Source organism: Taudactylus pleione, unplaced genomic scaffold (genome assembly GCF_031769625.1).
Source record: "Taudactylus pleione unplaced genomic scaffold, aTauple2 ptg000050l, whole genome shotgun sequence".
NCBI lineage: Eukaryota > Metazoa > Chordata > Amphibia > Anura > Myobatrachidae > Taudactylus > Taudactylus pleione.
In genome coordinates, this window is record NW_028284452.1 from 2,711,210 (window position 1) to 2,728,396 (window position 17,187).

Here is a 17,187-nt window from a genome sequence, read left to right on the forward strand (position 1 = left end):
CATTCATTGAGCCTAAGCCCAGTCACTCTTAGCAGCCACACTGATTACCTTTTATTTATTTGGAAATGCATATTCAATGTCAACATTGAAAGAAATGTTTGTATATCTAGCAAAATATCAAAGACATTTGGCACACTAGAAGGTGCAAAATTAAGATCAATTGTTAGGAGATTAATCTGTTAATCTGTGAGTTCTAAGGTAGATACAAGACAAATTGTGTTTTGATATGGCATATTTTTGATTAGTTGATTTTAATTTACATAAAGAAATTAGCTTTCCATATTTTGGTTTGCTGCAAGATTATATTTGGGCTCCATTATTTCTTGAACAATTAAACAGTTAAAAAAACAAGCTAAATTTGAAAAGTGAAAAAGTGTTGATGTTTTAAAGCTATATCTAGCAAAATATCAAATACATTTGGTCATTAGAATGTGCAAAATTAAGCCCAATTGTTAGTAGATAAATCTGTTAATTTGTGAGTTCTAAGGTAGATACGATTTTGATATGGCATATTTTTGATTAGTTGATTTTAATTTACATATGCAACGTAGCTTTTTCTATATTTTGTTTTGCTGCAATATTATATTTGGGCCCCATTATTTCTTCAACAATTAAACACTTAAAAAAACAAGCTAAATTTGAAAAGTGAAAAAGTGTTGATATTTTAAAGTATCTCTAATCTTGATGTAAATGTGGCTACAGATGGAAGATCTATGAAAACTGCTTTCTAAACTAGCTGTTGCCAGATGATAGAAAAATAACAAATTTAAGTTAAACTTCTGGTGATATTTAGCAAATCATTAAGCATGATTATTTGTGATGCTTATGCAAAACAGGAATAAACATATAAATAACTTTTGTCTAGTTTAATTACTTTATTGGGTAAGTTTTAGATAGTGAAAAGTTTTACATGTCCACTCCATCAGATATAGTGTAGATGATTTCTATAGGGAACCTTCGATAGCTCAGCTGGTAGAGCGGAGGACTGTAGAGGAGTTTGGTACAGCAATCCTTAGGTCGCTGGTTCAATTCCGGCTCGAAGGAAACAATTTTTTTTTATTATCTTAGATGGCCATTTATGTAATTTTACACATTCTAAACCATGCAAACCATGCAAAACATAAACCCTTCTCCTAATTATGTTAAAATAAACACTTTAACACATGTGAGGTAGTTGTGGCCGAGTGGTTAAGGCGATGGACTAGAAATCCATTGGGGTCTCCCCGCGTAGGTTCAAATCCTGCCGACTACGTGCAGATTGATGTTTTCTTTTTCTTCAAATTTTACCAAATCTTGCAGCTAGTGATGCTAAGAGTGAGAACAGGCATTAGTGCATCAAAATATTTGGGATGCCAGTCTGTTCTCTTTTTTATCTTTCACACATTTTCTTCCATTCATTGAGCCTAAGCCCAGTCACTCTTAGCAGCCACACTGATTACCTTTTATTTATTTGGAAATGCATATTCAATGTCAACATTGAAAGAAATGTTTGTATATCTAGCAAAATATCAAAGACATTTGGCACACTAGAAGGTGCAAAATTAAGATCAATTGTTAGGAGATTAATCTGTTAATCTGTGAGTTCTAAGGTAGATACAAGACAAATTGTGTTTTGATATGGCATATTTTTGATTAGTTGATTTTAATTTACATAAAGAAATTAGCTTTCCATATTTTGGTTTGCTGCAAGATTATATTTGGGCTCCATTATTTCTTGAACAATTAAACAGTTAAAAAAACAAGCTAAATTTGAAAAGTGAAAAAGTGTTGATGTTTTAAAGCTATATCTAGCAAAATATCAAATACATTTGGTCATTAGAATGTGCAAAATTAAGCCCAATTGTTAGTAGATAAATCTGTTAATTTGTGAGTTCTAAGGTAGATACGATTTTGATATGGCATATTTTTGATTAGTTGATTTTAATTTACATATGCAACGTAGCTTTTTCTATATTTTGTTTTGCTGCAATATTATATTTGGGCCCCATTATTTCTTCAACAATTAAACACTTAAAAAAACAAGCTAAATTTGAAAAGTGAAAAAGTGTTGATATTTTAAAGTATCTCTAATCTTGATGTAAATGTGGCTACAGATGGAAGATCTATGAAAACTGCTGTCTAAACTAGCTGTTGCCAGATGATAGAAAAATAACAAATTTAAGTTAAACTTCTGGTGATATTTAGCAAATCATTAAGCATGATTATTTGTGATGCTTATGCAAAACAGGAATAAACATATAAATAACTTTTGTCTAGTTTAATTACTTTATTGGGTAAGTTTTAGATAGTGAAAAGTTTTACATGTCCACTCCATCAGATATAGTGTAGATGATTTCTATAGGGAACCTTCGATAGCTCAGCTGGTAGAGCGGAGGACTGTAGAGGAGTTTGGTACAGCAATCCTTAGGTCGCTGGTTCAATTCCGGCTCGAAGGAAACAATTTTTTTTTATTATCTTAGATGGCCATTTATGTAATTTTACACATTCTAAACCATGCAAACCATGCAAAACATAAACCCTTCTCCTAATTATGTTAAAATAAACACTTTAACACATGTGAGGTAGTTGTGGCCGAGTGGTTAAGGCGATGGACTAGAAATCCATTGGGGTCTCCCCGCGTAGGTTCAAATCCTGCCGACTACGTGCAGATTGATGTTTTCTTTTTCTTCAAATTTTACCAAATCTTGCAGCTAGTGATGCTAAGAGTGAGAACAGGCATTAGTGCATCAAAATATTTGGGATGCCAGTCTGTTCTCTTTTTTATCTTTCACACATTTTCTTCCATTCATTGAGCCTAAGCCCAGTCACTCTTAGCAGCCACACTGATTACCTTTTATTTATTTGGAAATGCATATTCAATGTCAACATTGAAAGAAATGTTTGTATATCTAGCAAAATATCAAAGACATTTGGCACACTAGAAGGTGCAAAATTAAGATCAATTGTTAGGAGATTAATCTGTTAATCTGTGAGTTCTAAGGTAGATACAAGACAAATTGTGTTTTGATATGGCATATTTTTGATTAGTTGATTTTAATTTACATAAAGAAATTAGCTTTCCATATTTTGGTTTGCTGCAAGATTATATTTGGGCTCCATTATTTCTTGAACAATTAAACAGTTAAAAAAACAAGCTAAATTTGAAAAGTGAAAAAGTGTTGATGTTTTAAAGCTATATCTAGCAAAATATCAAATACATTTGGTCATTAGAATGTGCAAAATTAAGCCCAATTGTTAGTAGATAAATCTGTTAATTTGTGAGTTCTAAGGTAGATACGATTTTGATATGGCATATTTTTGATTAGTTGATTTTAATTTACATATGCAACGTAGCTTTTTCTATATTTTGTTTTGCTGCAATATTATATTTGGGCCCCATTATTTCTTCAACAATTAAACACTTAAAAAAACAAGCTAAATTTGAAAAGTGAAAAAGTGTTGATATTTTAAAGTATCTCTAATCTTGATGTAAATGTGGCTACAGATGGAAGATCTATGAAAACTGCTTTCTAAACTAGCTGTTGCCAGATGATAGAAAAATAACAAATTTAAGTTAAACTTCTGGTGATATTTAGCAAATCATTAAGCATGATTATTTGTGATGCTTATGCAAAACAGGAATAAACATATAAATAACTTTTGTCTAGTTTAATTACTTTATTGGGTAAGTTTTAGATAGTGAAAAGTTTTACATGTCCACTCCATCAGATATAGTGTAGATGATTTCTATAGGGAACCTTCGATAGCTCAGCTGGTAGAGCGGAGGACTGTAGAGGAGTTTGGTACAGCAATCCTTAGGTCACTGGTTCAATTCCGGCTCGAAGGAAACAATTTTTTTTTATTATCTTAGATGGCCATTTATGTAATTTTACACATTCTAAACCATGCAAACCATGCAAAACATAAACCCTTCTCCTAATTATGTTAAAATAAACACTTTAACACATGTGAGGTAGTTGTGGCCGAGTGGTTAAGGCGATGGACTAGAAATCCATTGGGGTCTCCCCGCGTAGGTTCAAATCCTGCCGACTACGTGCAGATTGATGTTTTCTTTTTCTTCAAATTTTACCAAATCTTGCAGCTAGTGATGCTAAGAGTGAGAACAGGCATTAGTGCATCAAAATATTTGGGATGCCAGTCTGTTCTCTTTTTTATCTTTCACACATTTTCTTCCATTCATTGAGCCTAAGCCCAGTCACTCTTAGCAGCCACACTGATTACCTTTTATTTATTTGGAAATGCATATTCAATGTCAACATTGAAAGAAATGTTTGTATATCTAGCAAAATATCAAAGACATTTGGCACACTAGAAGGTGCAAAATTAAGATCAATTGTTAGGAGATTAATCTGTTAATCTGTGAGTTCTAAGGTAGATACAAGACAAATTGTGTTTTGATATGGCATATTTTTGATTAGTTGATTTTAATTTACATAAAGAAATTAGCTTTCCATATTTTGGTTTGCTGCAAGATTATATTTGGGCTCCATTATTTCTTGAACAATTAAACAGTTAAAAAAACAAGCTAAATTTGAAAAGTGAAAAAGTGTTGATGTTTTAAAGCTATATCTAGCAAAATATCAAATACATTTGGTCATTAGAATGTGCAAAATTAAGCCCAATTGTTAGTAGATAAATCTGTTAATTTGTGAGTTCTAAGGTAGATACGATTTTGATATGGCATATTTTTGATTAGTTGATTTTAATTTACATATGCAACGTAGCTTTTTCTATATTTTGTTTTGCTGCAATATTATATTTGGGCCCCATTATTTCTTCAACAATTAAACACTTAAAAAAACAAGCTAAATTTGAAAAGTGAAAAAGTGTTGATATTTTAAAGTATCTCTAATCTTGATGTAAATGTGGCTACAGATGGAAGATCTATGAAAACTGCTTTCTAAACTAGCTGTTGCCAGATGATAGAAAAATAACAAATTTAAGTTAAACTTCTGGTGATATTTAGCAAATCATTAAGCATGATTATTTGTGATGCTTATGCAAAACAGGAATAAACATATAAATAACTTTTGTCTAGTTTAATTACTTTATTGGGTAAGTTTTAGATAGTGAAAAGTTTTACATGTCCACTCCATCAGATATAGTGTAGATGATTTCTATAGGGAACCTTCGATAGCTCAGCTGGTAGAGCGGAGGACTGTAGAGGAGTTTGGTACAGCAATCCTTAGGTCACTGGTTCAATTCCAGCTCGAAGGAAACAATTTTTTTTTATTATCTTAGATGGCCATTTATGTAATTTTACACATTCTAAACCATGCAAACCATGCAAAACATAAACCCTTCTCCTAATTATGTTAAAATAAACACTTTAACACATGTGAGGTAGTTGTGGCCGAGTGGTTAAGGCGATGGACTAGAAATCCATTGGGGTCTCCCCGCGTAGGTTCAAATCCTGCCGACTACGTGCAGATTGATGTTTTCTTTTTCTTCAAATTTTACCAAATCTTGCAGCTAGTGATGCTAAGAGTGAGAACAGGCATTAGTGCATCAAAATATTTGGGATGCCAGTCTGTTCTCTTTTTTATCTTTCACACATTTTCTTCCATTCATTGAGCCTAAGCCCAGTCACTCTTAGCAGCCACACTGATTACCTTTTATTTATTTGGAAATGCATATTCAATGTCAACATTGAAAGAAATGTTTGTATATCTAGCAAAATATCAAAGACATTTGGCACACTAGAAGGTGCAAAATTAAGATCAATTGTTAGGAGATTAATCTGTTAATCTGTGAGTTCTAAGGTAGATACAAGACAAATTGTGTTTTGATATGGCATATTTTTGATTAGTTGATTTTAATTTACATAAAGAAATTAGCTTTCCATATTTTGGTTTGCTGCAAGATTATATTTGGGCTCCATTATTTCTTGAACAATTAAACAGTTAAAAAAACAAGCTAAATTTGAAAAGTGAAAAAGTGTTGATGTTTTAAAGCTATATCTAGCAAAATATCAAATACATTTGGTCATTAGAATGTGCAAAATTAAGCCCAATTGTTAGTAGATAAATCTGTTAATTTGTGAGTTCTAAGGTAGATACGATTTTGATATGGCATATTTTTGATTAGTTGATTTTAATTTACATATGCAACGTAGCTTTTTCTATATTTTGTTTTGCTGCAATATTATATTTGGGCCCCATTATTTCTTCAACAATTAAACACTTAAAAAAACAAGCTAAATTTGAAAAGTGAAAAAGTGTTGATATTTTAAAGTATCTCTAATCTTGATGTAAATGTGGCTACAGATGGAAGATCTATGAAAACTGCTTTCTAAACTAGCTGTTGCCAGATGATAGAAAAATAACAAATTTAAGTTAAACTTCTGGTGATATTTAGCAAATCATTAAGCATGATTATTTGTGATGCTTATGCAAAACAGGAATAAACATATAAATAACTTTTGTCTAGTTTAATTACTTTATTGGGTAAGTTTTAGATAGTGAAAAGTTTTACATGTCCACTCCATCAGATATAGTGTAGATGATTTCTATAGGGAACCTTCGATAGCTCAGCTGGTAGAGCGGAGGACTGTAGAGGAGTTTGGTACAGCAATCCTTAGGTCGCTGGTTCAATTCCGGCTCGAAGGAAACAATTTTTTTTTATTATCTTAGATGGCCATTTATGTAATTTTACACATTCTAAACCATGCAAACCATGCAAAACATAAACCCTTCTCCTAATTATGTTAAAATAAACACTTTAACACATGTGAGGTAGTTGTGGCCGAGTGGTTAAGGCGATGGACTAGAAATCCATTGGGGTCTCCCCGCGTAGGTTCAAATCCTGCCGACTACGTGCAGATTGATGTTTTCTTTTTCTTCAAATTTTACCAAATCTTGCAGCTAGTGATGCTAAGAGTGAGAACAGGCATTAGTGCATCAAAATATTTGGGATGCCAGTCTGTTCTCTTTTTTATCTTTCACACATTTTCTTCCATTCATTGAGCCTAAGCCCAGTCACTCTTAGCAGCCACACTGATTACCTTTTATTTATTTGGAAATGCATATTCAATGTCAACATTGAAAGAAATGTTTGTATATCTAGCAAAATATCAAAGACATTTGGCACACTAGAAGGTGCAAAATTAAGATCAATTGTTAGGAGATTAATCTGTTAATCTGTGAGTTCTAAGGTAGATACAAGACAAATTGTGTTTTGATATGGCATATTTTTGATTAGTTGATTTTAATTTACATAAAGAAATTAGCTTTCCATATTTTGGTTTGCTGCAAGATTATATTTGGGCTCCATTATTTCTTGAACAATTAAACAGTTAAAAAAACAAGCTAAATTTGAAAAGTGAAAAAGTGTTGATGTTTTAAAGCTATATCTAGCAAAATATCAAATACATTTGGTCATTAGAATGTGCAAAATTAAGCCCAATTGTTAGTAGATAAATCTGTTAATTTGTGAGTTCTAAGGTAGATACGATTTTGATATGGCATATTTTTGATTAGTTGATTTTAATTTACATATGCAACGTAGCTTTTTCTATATTTTGTTTTGCTGCAATATTATATTTGGGCCCCATTATTTCTTCAACAATTAAACACTTAAAAAAACAAGCTAAATTTGAAAAGTGAAAAAGTGTTGATATTTTAAAGTATCTCTAATCTTGATGTAAATGTGGCTACAGATGGAAGATCTATGAAAACTGCTGTCTAAACTAGCTGTTGCCAGATGATAGAAAAATAACAAATTTAAGTTAAACTTCTGGTGATATTTAGCAAATCATTAAGCATGATTATTTGTGATGCTTATGCAAAACAGGAATAAACATATAAATAACTTTTGTCTAGTTTAATTACTTTATTGGGTAAGTTTTAGATAGTGAAAAGTTTTACATGTCCACTCCATCAGATATAGTGTAGATGATTTCTATAGGGAACCTTCGATAGCTCAGCTGGTAGAGCGGAGGACTGTAGAGGAGTTTGGTACAGCAATCCTTAGGTCGCTGGTTCAATTCCGGCTCGAAGGAAACAATTTTTTTTTATTATCTTAGATGGCCATTTATGTAATTTTACACATTCTAAACCATGCAAACCATGCAAAACATAAACCCTTCTCCTAATTATGTTAAAATAAACACTTTAACACATGTGAGGTAGTTGTGGCCGAGTGGTTAAGGCGATGGACTAGAAATCCATTGGGGTCTCCCCGCGTAGGTTCAAATCCTGCCGACTACGTGCAGATTGATGTTTTCTTTTTCTTCAAATTTTACCAAATCTTGCAGCTAGTGATGCTAAGAGTGAGAACAGGCATTAGTGCATCAAAATATTTGGGATGCCAGTCTGTTCTCTTTTTTATCTTTCACACATTTTCTTCCATTCATTGAGCCTAAGCCCAGTCACTCTTAGCAGCCACACTGATTACCTTTTATTTATTTGGAAATGCATATTCAATGTCAACATTGAAAGAAATGTTTGTATATCTAGCAAAATATCAAAGACATTTGGCACACTAGAAGGTGCAAAATTAAGATCAATTGTTAGGAGATTAATCTGTTAATCTGTGAGTTCTAAGGTAGATACAAGACAAATTGTGTTTTGATATGGCATATTTTTGATTAGTTGATTTTAATTTACATAAAGAAATTAGCTTTCCATATTTTGGTTTGCTGCAAGATTATATTTGGGCTCCATTATTTCTTGAACAATTAAACAGTTAAAAAAACAAGCTAAATTTGAAAAGTGAAAAAGTGTTGATGTTTTAAAGCTATATCTAGCAAAATATCAAATACATTTGGTCATTAGAATGTGCAAAATTAAGCCCAATTGTTAGTAGATAAATCTGTTAATTTGTGAGTTCTAAGGTAGATACGATTTTGATATGGCATATTTTTGATTAGTTGATTTTAATTTACATATGCAACGTAGCTTTTTCTATATTTTGTTTTGCTGCAATATTATATTTGGGCCCCATTATTTCTTCAACAATTAAACACTTAAAAAAACAAGCTAAATTTGAAAAGTGAAAAAGTGTTGATATTTTAAAGTATCTCTAATCTTGATGTAAATGTGGCTACAGATGGAAGATCTATGAAAACTGCTTTCTAAACTAGCTGTTGCCAGATGATAGAAAAATAACAAATTTAAGTTAAACTTCTGGTGATATTTAGCAAATCATTAAGCATGATTATTTGTGATGCTTATGCAAAACAGGAATAAACATATAAATAACTTTTGTCTAGTTTAATTACTTTATTGGGTAAGTTTTAGATAGTGAAAAGTTTTACATGTCCACTCCATCAGATATAGTGTAGATGATTTCTATAGGGAACCTTCGATAGCTCAGCTGGTAGAGCGGAGGACTGTAGAGGAGTTTGGTACAGCAATCCTTAGGTCGCTGGTTCAATTCCGGCTCGAAGGAAACAATTTTTTTTTATTATCTTAGATGGCCATTTATGTAATTTTACACATTCTAAACCATGCAAACCATGCAAAACATAAACCCTTCTCCTAATTATGTTAAAATAAACACTTTAACACATGTGAGGTAGTTGTGGCCGAGTGGTTAAGGCGATGGACTAGAAATCCATTGGGGTCTCCCCGCGTAGGTTCAAATCCTGCCGACTACGTGCAGATTGATGTTTTCTTTTTCTTCAAATTTTACCAAATCTTGCAGCTAGTGATGCTAAGAGTGAGAACAGGCATTAGTGCATCAAAATATTTGGGATGCCAGTCTGTTCTCTTTTTTATCTTTCACACATTTTCTTCCATTCATTGAGCCTAAGCCCAGTCACTCTTAGCAGCCACACTGATTACCTTTTATTTATTTGGAAATGCATATTCAATGTCAACATTGAAAGAAATGTTTGTATATCTAGCAAAATATCAAAGACATTTGGCACACTAGAAGGTGCAAAATTAAGATCAATTGTTAGGAGATTAATCTGTTAATCTGTGAGTTCTAAGGTAGATACAAGACAAATTGTGTTTTGATATGGCATATTTTTGATTAGTTGATTTTAATTTACATAAAGAAATTAGCTTTCCATATTTTGGTTTGCTGCAAGATTATATTTGGGCTCCATTATTTCTTGAACAATTAAACAGTTAAAAAAACAAGCTAAATTTGAAAAGTGAAAAAGTGTTGATGTTTTAAAGCTATATCTAGCAAAATATCAAATACATTTGGTCATTAGAATGTGCAAAATTAAGCCCAATTGTTAGTAGATAAATCTGTTAATTTGTGAGTTCTAAGGTAGATACGATTTTGATATGGCATATTTTTGATTAGTTGATTTTAATTTACATATGCAACGTAGCTTTTTCTATATTTTGTTTTGCTGCAATATTATATTTGGGCCCCATTATTTCTTCAACAATTAAACACTTAAAAAAACAAGCTAAATTTGAAAAGTGAAAAAGTGTTGATATTTTAAAGTATCTCTAATCTTGATGTAAATGTGGCTACAGATGGAAGATCTATGAAAACTGCTTTCTAAACTAGCTGTTGCCAGATGATAGAAAAATAACAAATTTAAGTTAAACTTCTGGTGATATTTAGCAAATCATTAAGCATGATTATTTGTGATGCTTATGCAAAACAGGAATAAACATATAAATAACTTTTGTCTAGTTTAATTACTTTATTGGGTAAGTTTTAGATAGTGAAAAGTTTTACATGTCCACTCCATCAGATATAGTGTAGATGATTTCTATAGGGAACCTTCGATAGCTCAGCTGGTAGAGCGGAGGACTGTAGAGGAGTTTGGTACAGCAATCCTTAGGTCGCTGGTTCAATTCCGGCTCGAAGGAAACAATTTTTTTTTATTATCTTAGATGGCCATTTATGTAATTTTACACATTCTAAACCATGCAAACCATGCAAAACATAAACCCTTCTCCTAATTATGTTAAAATAAACACTTTAACACATGTGAGGTAGTTGTGGCCGAGTGGTTAAGGCGATGGACTAGAAATCCATTGGGGTCTCCCCGCGTAGGTTCAAATCCTGCCGACTACGTGCAGATTGATGTTTTCTTTTTCTTCAAATTTTACCAAATCTTGCAGCTAGTGATGCTAAGAGTGAGAACAGGCATTAGTGCATCAAAATATTTGGGATGCCAGTCTGTTCTCTTTTTTATCTTTCACACATTTTCTTCCATTCATTGAGCCTAAGCCCAGTCACTCTTAGCAGCCACACTGATTACCTTTTATTTATTTGGAAATGCATATTCAATGTCAACATTGAAAGAAATGTTTGTATATCTAGCAAAATATCAAAGACATTTGGCACACTAGAAGGTGCAAAATTAAGATCAATTGTTAGGAGATTAATCTGTTAATCTGTGAGTTCTAAGGTAGATACAAGACAAATTGTGTTTTGATATGGCATATTTTTGATTAGTTGATTTTAATTTACATAAAGAAATTAGCTTTCCATATTTTGGTTTGCTGCAAGATTATATTTGGGCTCCATTATTTCTTGAACAATTAAACAGTTAAAAAAACAAGCTAAATTTGAAAAGTGAAAAAGTGTTGATGTTTTAAAGCTATATCTAGCAAAATATCAAATACATTTGGTCATTAGAATGTGCAAAATTAAGCCCAATTGTTAGTAGATAAATCTGTTAATTTGTGAGTTCTAAGGTAGATACGATTTTGATATGGCATATTTTTGATTAGTTGATTTTAATTTACATATGCAACGTAGCTTTTTCTATATTTTGTTTTGCTGCAATATTATATTTGGGCCCCATTATTTCTTCAACAATTAAACACTTAAAAAAACAAGCTAAATTTGAAAAGTGAAAAAGTGTTGATATTTTAAAGTATCTCTAATCTTGATGTAAATGTGGCTACAGATGGAAGATCTATGAAAACTGCTTTCTAAACTAGCTGTTGCCAGATGATAGAAAAATAACAAATTTAAGTTAAACTTCTGGTGATATTTAGCAAATCATTAAGCATGATTATTTGTGATGCTTATGCAAAACAGGAATAAACATATAAATAACTTTTGTCTAGTTTAATTACTTTATTGGGTAAGTTTTAGATAGTGAAAAGTTTTACATGTCCACTCCATCAGATATAGTGTAGATGATTTCTATAGGGAACCTTCGATAGCTCAGCTGGTAGAGCGGAGGACTGTAGAGGAGTTTGGTACAGCAATCCTTAGGTCGCTGGTTCAATTCCGGCTCGAAGGAAACAATTTTTTTTTATTATCTTAGATGGCCATTTATGTAATTTTACACATTCTAAACCATGCAAACCATGCAAAACATAAACCCTTCTCCTAATTATGTTAAAATAAACACTTTAACACATGTGAGGTAGTTGTGGCCGAGTGGTTAAGGCGATGGACTAGAAATCCATTGGGGTCTCCCCGCGTAGGTTCAAATCCTGCCGACTACGTGCAGATTGATGTTTTCTTTTTCTTCAAATTTTACCAAATCTTGCAGCTAGTGATGCTAAGAGTGAGAACAGGCATTAGTGCATCAAAATATTTGGGATGCCAGTCTGTTCTCTTTTTTATCTTTCACACATTTTCTTCCATTCATTGAGCCTAAGCCCAGTCACTCTTAGCAGCCACACTGATTACCTTTTATTTATTTGGAAATGCATATTCAATGTCAACATTGAAAGAAATGTTTGTATATCTAGCAAAATATCAAAGACATTTGGCACACTAGAAGGTGCAAAATTAAGATCAATTGTTAGGAGATTAATCTGTTAATCTGTGAGTTCTAAGGTAGATACAAGACAAATTGTGTTTTGATATGGCATATTTTTGATTAGTTGATTTTAATTTACATAAAGAAATTAGCTTTCCATATTTTGGTTTGCTGCAAGATTATATTTGGGCTCCATTATTTCTTGAACAATTAAACAGTTAAAAAAACAAGCTAAATTTGAAAAGTGAAAAAGTGTTGATGTTTTAAAGCTATATCTAGCAAAATATCAAATACATTTGGTCATTAGAATGTGCAAAATTAAGCCCAATTGTTAGTAGATAAATCTGTTAATTTGTGAGTTCTAAGGTAGATACGATTTTGATATGGCATATTTTTGATTAGTTGATTTTAATTTACATATGCAACGTAGCTTTTTCTATATTTTGTTTTGCTGCAATATTATATTTGGGCCCCATTATTTCTTCAACAATTAAACACTTAAAAAAACAAGCTAAATTTGAAAAGTGAAAAAGTGTTGATATTTTAAAGTATCTCTAATCTTGATGTAAATGTGGCTACAGATGGAAGATCTATGAAAACTGCTTTCTAAACTAGCTGTTGCCAGATGATAGAAAAATAACAAATTTAAGTTAAACTTCTGGTGATATTTAGCAAATCATTAAGCATGATTATTTGTGATGCTTATGCAAAACAGGAATAAACATATAAATAACTTTTGTCTAGTTTAATTACTTTATTGGGTAAGTTTTAGATAGTGAAAAGTTTTACATGTCCACTCCATCAGATATAGTGTAGATGATTTCTATAGGGAACCTTCGATAGCTCAGCTGGTAGAGCGGAGGACTGTAGAGGAGTTTGGTACAGCAATCCTTAGGTCGCTGGTTCAATTCCGGCTCGAAGGAAACAATTTTTTTTTATTATCTTAGATGGCCATTTATGTAATTTTACACATTCTAAACCATGCAAACCATGCAAAACATAAACCCTTCTCCTAATTATGTTAAAATAAACACTTTAACACATGTGAGGTAGTTGTGGCCGAGTGGTTAAGGCGATGGACTAGAAATCCATTGGGGTCTCCCCGCGTAGGTTCAAATCCTGCCGACTACGTGCAGATTGATGTTTTCTTTTTCTTCAAATTTTACCAAATCTTGCAGCTAGTGATGCTAAGAGTGAGAACAGGCATTAGTGCATCAAAATATTTGGGATGCCAGTCTGTTCTCTTTTTTATCTTTCACACATTTTCTTCCATTCATTGAGCCTAAGCCCAGTCACTCTTAGCAGCCACACTGATTACCTTTTATTTATTTGGAAATGCATATTCAATGTCAACATTGAAAGAAATGTTTGTATATCTAGCAAAATATCAAAGACATTTGGCACACTAGAAGGTGCAAAATTAAGATCAATTGTTAGGAGATTAATCTGTTAATCTGTGAGTTCTAAGGTAGATACAAGACAAATTGTGTTTTGATATGGCATATTTTTGATTAGTTGATTTTAATTTACATAAAGAAATTAGCTTTCCATATTTTGGTTTGCTGCAAGATTATATTTGGGCTCCATTATTTCTTGAACAATTAAACAGTTAAAAAAACAAGCTAAATTTGAAAAGTGAAAAAGTGTTGATGTTTTAAAGCTATATCTAGCAAAATATCAAATACATTTGGTCATTAGAATGTGCAAAATTAAGCCCAATTGTTAGTAGATAAATCTGTTAATTTGTGAGTTCTAAGGTAGATACGATTTTGATATGGCATATTTTTGATTAGTTGATTTTAATTTACATATGCAACGTAGCTTTTTCTATATTTTGTTTTGCTGCAATATTATATTTGGGCCCCATTATTTCTTCAACAATTAAACACTTAAAAAAACAAGCTAAATTTGAAAAGTGAAAAAGTGTTGATATTTTAAAGTATCTCTAATCTTGATGTAAATGTGGCTACAGATGGAAGATCTATGAAAACTGCTGTCTAAACTAGCTGTTGCCAGATGATAGAAAAATAACAAATTTAAGTTAAACTTCTGGTGATATTTAGCAAATCATTAAGCATGATTATTTGTGATGCTTATGCAAAACAGGAATAAACATATAAATAACTTTTGTCTAGTTTAATTACTTTATTGGGTAAGTTTTAGATAGTGAAAAGTTTTACATGTCCACTCCATCAGATATAGTGTAGATGATTTCTATAGGGAACCTTCGATAGCTCAGCTGGTAGAGCGGAGGACTGTAGAGGAGTTTGGTACAGCAATCCTTAGGTCGCTGGTTCAATTCCGGCTCGAAGGAAACAATTTTTTTTTATTATCTTAGATGGCCATTTATGTAATTTTACACATTCTAAACCATGCAAACCATGCAAAACATAAACCCTTCTCCTAATTATGTTAAAATAAACACTTTAACACATGTGAGGTAGTTGTGGCCGAGTGGTTAAGGCGATGGACTAGAAATCCATTGGGGTCTCCCCGCGTAGGTTCAAATCCTGCCGACTACGTGCAGATTGATGTTTTCTTTTTCTTCAAATTTTACCAAATCTTGCAGCTAGTGATGCTAAGAGTGAGAACAGGCATTAGTGCATCAAAATATTTGGGATGCCAGTCTGTTCTCTTTTTTATCTTTCACACATTTTCTTCCATTCATTGAGCCTAAGCCCAGTCACTCTTAGCAGCCACACTGATTACCTTTTATTTATTTGGAAATGCATATTCAATGTCAACATTGAAAGAAATGTTTGTATATCTAGCAAAATATCAAAGACATTTGGCACACTAGAAGGTGCAAAATTAAGATCAATTGTTAGGAGATTAATCTGTTAATCTGTGAGTTCTAAGGTAGATACAAGACAAATTGTGTTTTGATATGGCATATTTTTGATTAGTTGATTTTAATTTACATAAAGAAATTAGCTTTCCATATTTTGGTTTGCTGCAAGATTATATTTGGGCTCCATTATTTCTTGAACAATTAAACAGTTAAAAAAACAAGCTAAATTTGAAAAGTGAAAAAGTGTTGATGTTTTAAAGCTATATCTAGCAAAATATCAAATACATTTGGTCATTAGAATGTGCAAAATTAAGCCCAATTGTTAGTAGATAAATCTGTTAATTTGTGAGTTCTAAGGTAGATACGATTTTGATATGGCATATTTTTGATTAGTTGATTTTAATTTACATATGCAACGTAGCTTTTTCTATATTTTGTTTTGCTGCAATATTATATTTGGGCCCCATTATTTCTTCAACAATTAAACACTTAAAAAAACAAGCTAAATTTGAAAAGTGAAAAAGTGTTGATATTTTAAAGTATCTCTAATCTTGATGTAAATGTGGCTACAGATGGAAGATCTATGAAAACTGCTGTCTAAACTAGCTGTTGCCAGATGATAGAAAAATAACAAATTTAAGTTAAACTTCTGGTGATATTTAGCAAATCATTAAGCATGATTATTTGTGATGCTTATGCAAAACAGGAATAAACATATAAATAACTTTTGTCTAGTTTAATTACTTTATTGGGTAAGTTTTAGATAGTGAAAAGTTTTACATGTCCACTCCATCAGATATAGTGTAGATGATTTCTATAGGGAACCTTCGATAGCTCAGCTGGTAGAGCGGAGGACTGTAGAGGAGTTTGGTACAGCAATCCTTAGGTCGCTGGTTCAATTCCGGCTCGAAGGAAACAATTTTTTTTTATTATCTTAGATGGCCATTTATGTAATTTTACACATTCTAAACCATGCAAACCATGCAAAACATAAACCCTTCTCCTAATTATGTTAAAATAAACACTTTAACACATGTGAGGTAGTTGTGGCCGAGTGGTTAAGGCGATGGACTAGAAATCCATTGGGGTCTCCCCGCGTAGGTTCAAATCCTGCCGACTACGTGCAGATTGATGTTTTCTTTTTCTTCAAATTTTACCAAATCTTGCAGCTAGTGATGCTAAGAGTGAGAACAGGCATTAGTGCATCAAAATATTTGGGATGCCAGTCTGTTCTCTTTTTTATCTTTCACACATTTTCTTCCATTCATTGAGCCTAAGCCCAGTCACTCTTAGCAGCCACACTGATTACCTTTTATTTATTTGGAAATGCATATTCAATGTCAACATTGAAAGAAATGTTTGTATATCTAGCAAAATATCAAAGACATTTGGCACACTAGAAGGTGCAAAATTAAGATCAATTGTTAGGAGATTAATCTGTTAATCTGTGAGTTCTAAGGTAGATACAAGACAAATTGTGTTTTGATATGGCATATTTTTGATTAGTTGATTTTAATTTACATAAAGAAATTAGCTTTCCATATTTTGGTTTGCTGCAAGATTATATTTGGGCTCCATTATTTCTTGAACAATTAAACAGTTAAAAAAACAAGCTAAATTTGAAAAGTGAAAAAGTGTTGATGTTTTAAAGCTATATCTAGCAAAATATCAAATACATTTGGTCATTAGAATGTGCAAAATTAAGCCCAATTGTTAGTAGATAAATCTGTTAATTTGTGAGTTCTAAGGTAGATAC

The 17,187-nt window shown here is 32.0% G+C and overlaps 24 non-coding genes across 24 annotated transcripts; all 24 read left to right on the forward strand.

Moving 5' to 3' along the window:
- The first annotated feature begins 954 nt into the window (after window positions 1-954).
- TRNAY-GUA (transfer RNA tyrosine (anticodon GUA)) lies at window positions 955-1,044 on the forward strand. The gene is given in 2 exon segments: window positions 955-991; window positions 1,009-1,044. It is a non-coding gene; the product is annotated as a tRNA-Tyr (tRNA).
- Window positions 1,045-1,170: 126 nt separating this feature from the next.
- Window positions 1,171-1,252, forward strand: TRNAS-AGA (transfer RNA serine (anticodon AGA)). Its single transcript has one exon. It is a non-coding gene; the product is annotated as a tRNA-Ser (tRNA).
- Window positions 1,253-2,345: 1,093 nt separating this feature from the next.
- On the forward strand, window positions 2,346-2,435 carry TRNAY-GUA (transfer RNA tyrosine (anticodon GUA)). The gene is given in 2 exon segments: window positions 2,346-2,382; window positions 2,400-2,435. It is a non-coding gene; the product is annotated as a tRNA-Tyr (tRNA).
- Window positions 2,436-2,561: 126 nt separating this feature from the next.
- Window positions 2,562-2,643, forward strand: TRNAS-AGA (transfer RNA serine (anticodon AGA)). Its single transcript has one exon. It is a non-coding gene; the product is annotated as a tRNA-Ser (tRNA).
- A 1,093-nt stretch (window positions 2,644-3,736) lies between these two features.
- TRNAY-GUA (transfer RNA tyrosine (anticodon GUA)) lies at window positions 3,737-3,826 on the forward strand. The gene is given in 2 exon segments: window positions 3,737-3,773; window positions 3,791-3,826. It is a non-coding gene; the product is annotated as a tRNA-Tyr (tRNA).
- A 126-nt stretch (window positions 3,827-3,952) lies between these two features.
- On the forward strand, window positions 3,953-4,034 carry TRNAS-AGA (transfer RNA serine (anticodon AGA)). The gene has a single exon. It is a non-coding gene; the product is annotated as a tRNA-Ser (tRNA).
- Window positions 4,035-5,127: 1,093 nt separating this feature from the next.
- Window positions 5,128-5,217, forward strand: TRNAY-GUA (transfer RNA tyrosine (anticodon GUA)). The gene is given in 2 exon segments: window positions 5,128-5,164; window positions 5,182-5,217. It is a non-coding gene; the product is annotated as a tRNA-Tyr (tRNA).
- A 126-nt stretch (window positions 5,218-5,343) lies between these two features.
- On the forward strand, window positions 5,344-5,425 carry TRNAS-AGA (transfer RNA serine (anticodon AGA)). Its single transcript has one exon. It is a non-coding gene; the product is annotated as a tRNA-Ser (tRNA).
- Window positions 5,426-6,518: 1,093 nt separating this feature from the next.
- TRNAY-GUA (transfer RNA tyrosine (anticodon GUA)) lies at window positions 6,519-6,608 on the forward strand. The gene is given in 2 exon segments: window positions 6,519-6,555; window positions 6,573-6,608. It is a non-coding gene; the product is annotated as a tRNA-Tyr (tRNA).
- A 126-nt stretch (window positions 6,609-6,734) lies between these two features.
- On the forward strand, window positions 6,735-6,816 carry TRNAS-AGA (transfer RNA serine (anticodon AGA)). The gene has a single exon. It is a non-coding gene; the product is annotated as a tRNA-Ser (tRNA).
- Window positions 6,817-7,909: 1,093 nt separating this feature from the next.
- Window positions 7,910-7,999, forward strand: TRNAY-GUA (transfer RNA tyrosine (anticodon GUA)). Its single transcript is given in 2 exon segments — window positions 7,910-7,946; window positions 7,964-7,999. It is a non-coding gene; the product is annotated as a tRNA-Tyr (tRNA).
- A 126-nt stretch (window positions 8,000-8,125) lies between these two features.
- On the forward strand, window positions 8,126-8,207 carry TRNAS-AGA (transfer RNA serine (anticodon AGA)). The gene has a single exon. It is a non-coding gene; the product is annotated as a tRNA-Ser (tRNA).
- A 1,093-nt stretch (window positions 8,208-9,300) lies between these two features.
- Window positions 9,301-9,390, forward strand: TRNAY-GUA (transfer RNA tyrosine (anticodon GUA)). Its single transcript is given in 2 exon segments — window positions 9,301-9,337; window positions 9,355-9,390. It is a non-coding gene; the product is annotated as a tRNA-Tyr (tRNA).
- Window positions 9,391-9,516: 126 nt separating this feature from the next.
- On the forward strand, window positions 9,517-9,598 carry TRNAS-AGA (transfer RNA serine (anticodon AGA)). Its single transcript has one exon. It is a non-coding gene; the product is annotated as a tRNA-Ser (tRNA).
- A 1,093-nt stretch (window positions 9,599-10,691) lies between these two features.
- TRNAY-GUA (transfer RNA tyrosine (anticodon GUA)) lies at window positions 10,692-10,781 on the forward strand. Its single transcript is given in 2 exon segments — window positions 10,692-10,728; window positions 10,746-10,781. It is a non-coding gene; the product is annotated as a tRNA-Tyr (tRNA).
- Window positions 10,782-10,907: 126 nt separating this feature from the next.
- TRNAS-AGA (transfer RNA serine (anticodon AGA)) lies at window positions 10,908-10,989 on the forward strand. The gene has a single exon. It is a non-coding gene; the product is annotated as a tRNA-Ser (tRNA).
- A 1,093-nt stretch (window positions 10,990-12,082) lies between these two features.
- Window positions 12,083-12,172, forward strand: TRNAY-GUA (transfer RNA tyrosine (anticodon GUA)). The gene is given in 2 exon segments: window positions 12,083-12,119; window positions 12,137-12,172. It is a non-coding gene; the product is annotated as a tRNA-Tyr (tRNA).
- Window positions 12,173-12,298: 126 nt separating this feature from the next.
- TRNAS-AGA (transfer RNA serine (anticodon AGA)) lies at window positions 12,299-12,380 on the forward strand. Its single transcript has one exon. It is a non-coding gene; the product is annotated as a tRNA-Ser (tRNA).
- Window positions 12,381-13,473: 1,093 nt separating this feature from the next.
- TRNAY-GUA (transfer RNA tyrosine (anticodon GUA)) lies at window positions 13,474-13,563 on the forward strand. Its single transcript is given in 2 exon segments — window positions 13,474-13,510; window positions 13,528-13,563. It is a non-coding gene; the product is annotated as a tRNA-Tyr (tRNA).
- Window positions 13,564-13,689: 126 nt separating this feature from the next.
- TRNAS-AGA (transfer RNA serine (anticodon AGA)) lies at window positions 13,690-13,771 on the forward strand. Its single transcript has one exon. It is a non-coding gene; the product is annotated as a tRNA-Ser (tRNA).
- Window positions 13,772-14,864: 1,093 nt separating this feature from the next.
- TRNAY-GUA (transfer RNA tyrosine (anticodon GUA)) lies at window positions 14,865-14,954 on the forward strand. The gene is given in 2 exon segments: window positions 14,865-14,901; window positions 14,919-14,954. It is a non-coding gene; the product is annotated as a tRNA-Tyr (tRNA).
- Window positions 14,955-15,080: 126 nt separating this feature from the next.
- TRNAS-AGA (transfer RNA serine (anticodon AGA)) lies at window positions 15,081-15,162 on the forward strand. The gene has a single exon. It is a non-coding gene; the product is annotated as a tRNA-Ser (tRNA).
- A 1,093-nt stretch (window positions 15,163-16,255) lies between these two features.
- On the forward strand, window positions 16,256-16,345 carry TRNAY-GUA (transfer RNA tyrosine (anticodon GUA)). The gene is given in 2 exon segments: window positions 16,256-16,292; window positions 16,310-16,345. It is a non-coding gene; the product is annotated as a tRNA-Tyr (tRNA).
- Window positions 16,346-16,471: 126 nt separating this feature from the next.
- TRNAS-AGA (transfer RNA serine (anticodon AGA)) lies at window positions 16,472-16,553 on the forward strand. The gene has a single exon. It is a non-coding gene; the product is annotated as a tRNA-Ser (tRNA).
- Window positions 16,554-17,187: the final 634 nt, after the last annotated feature.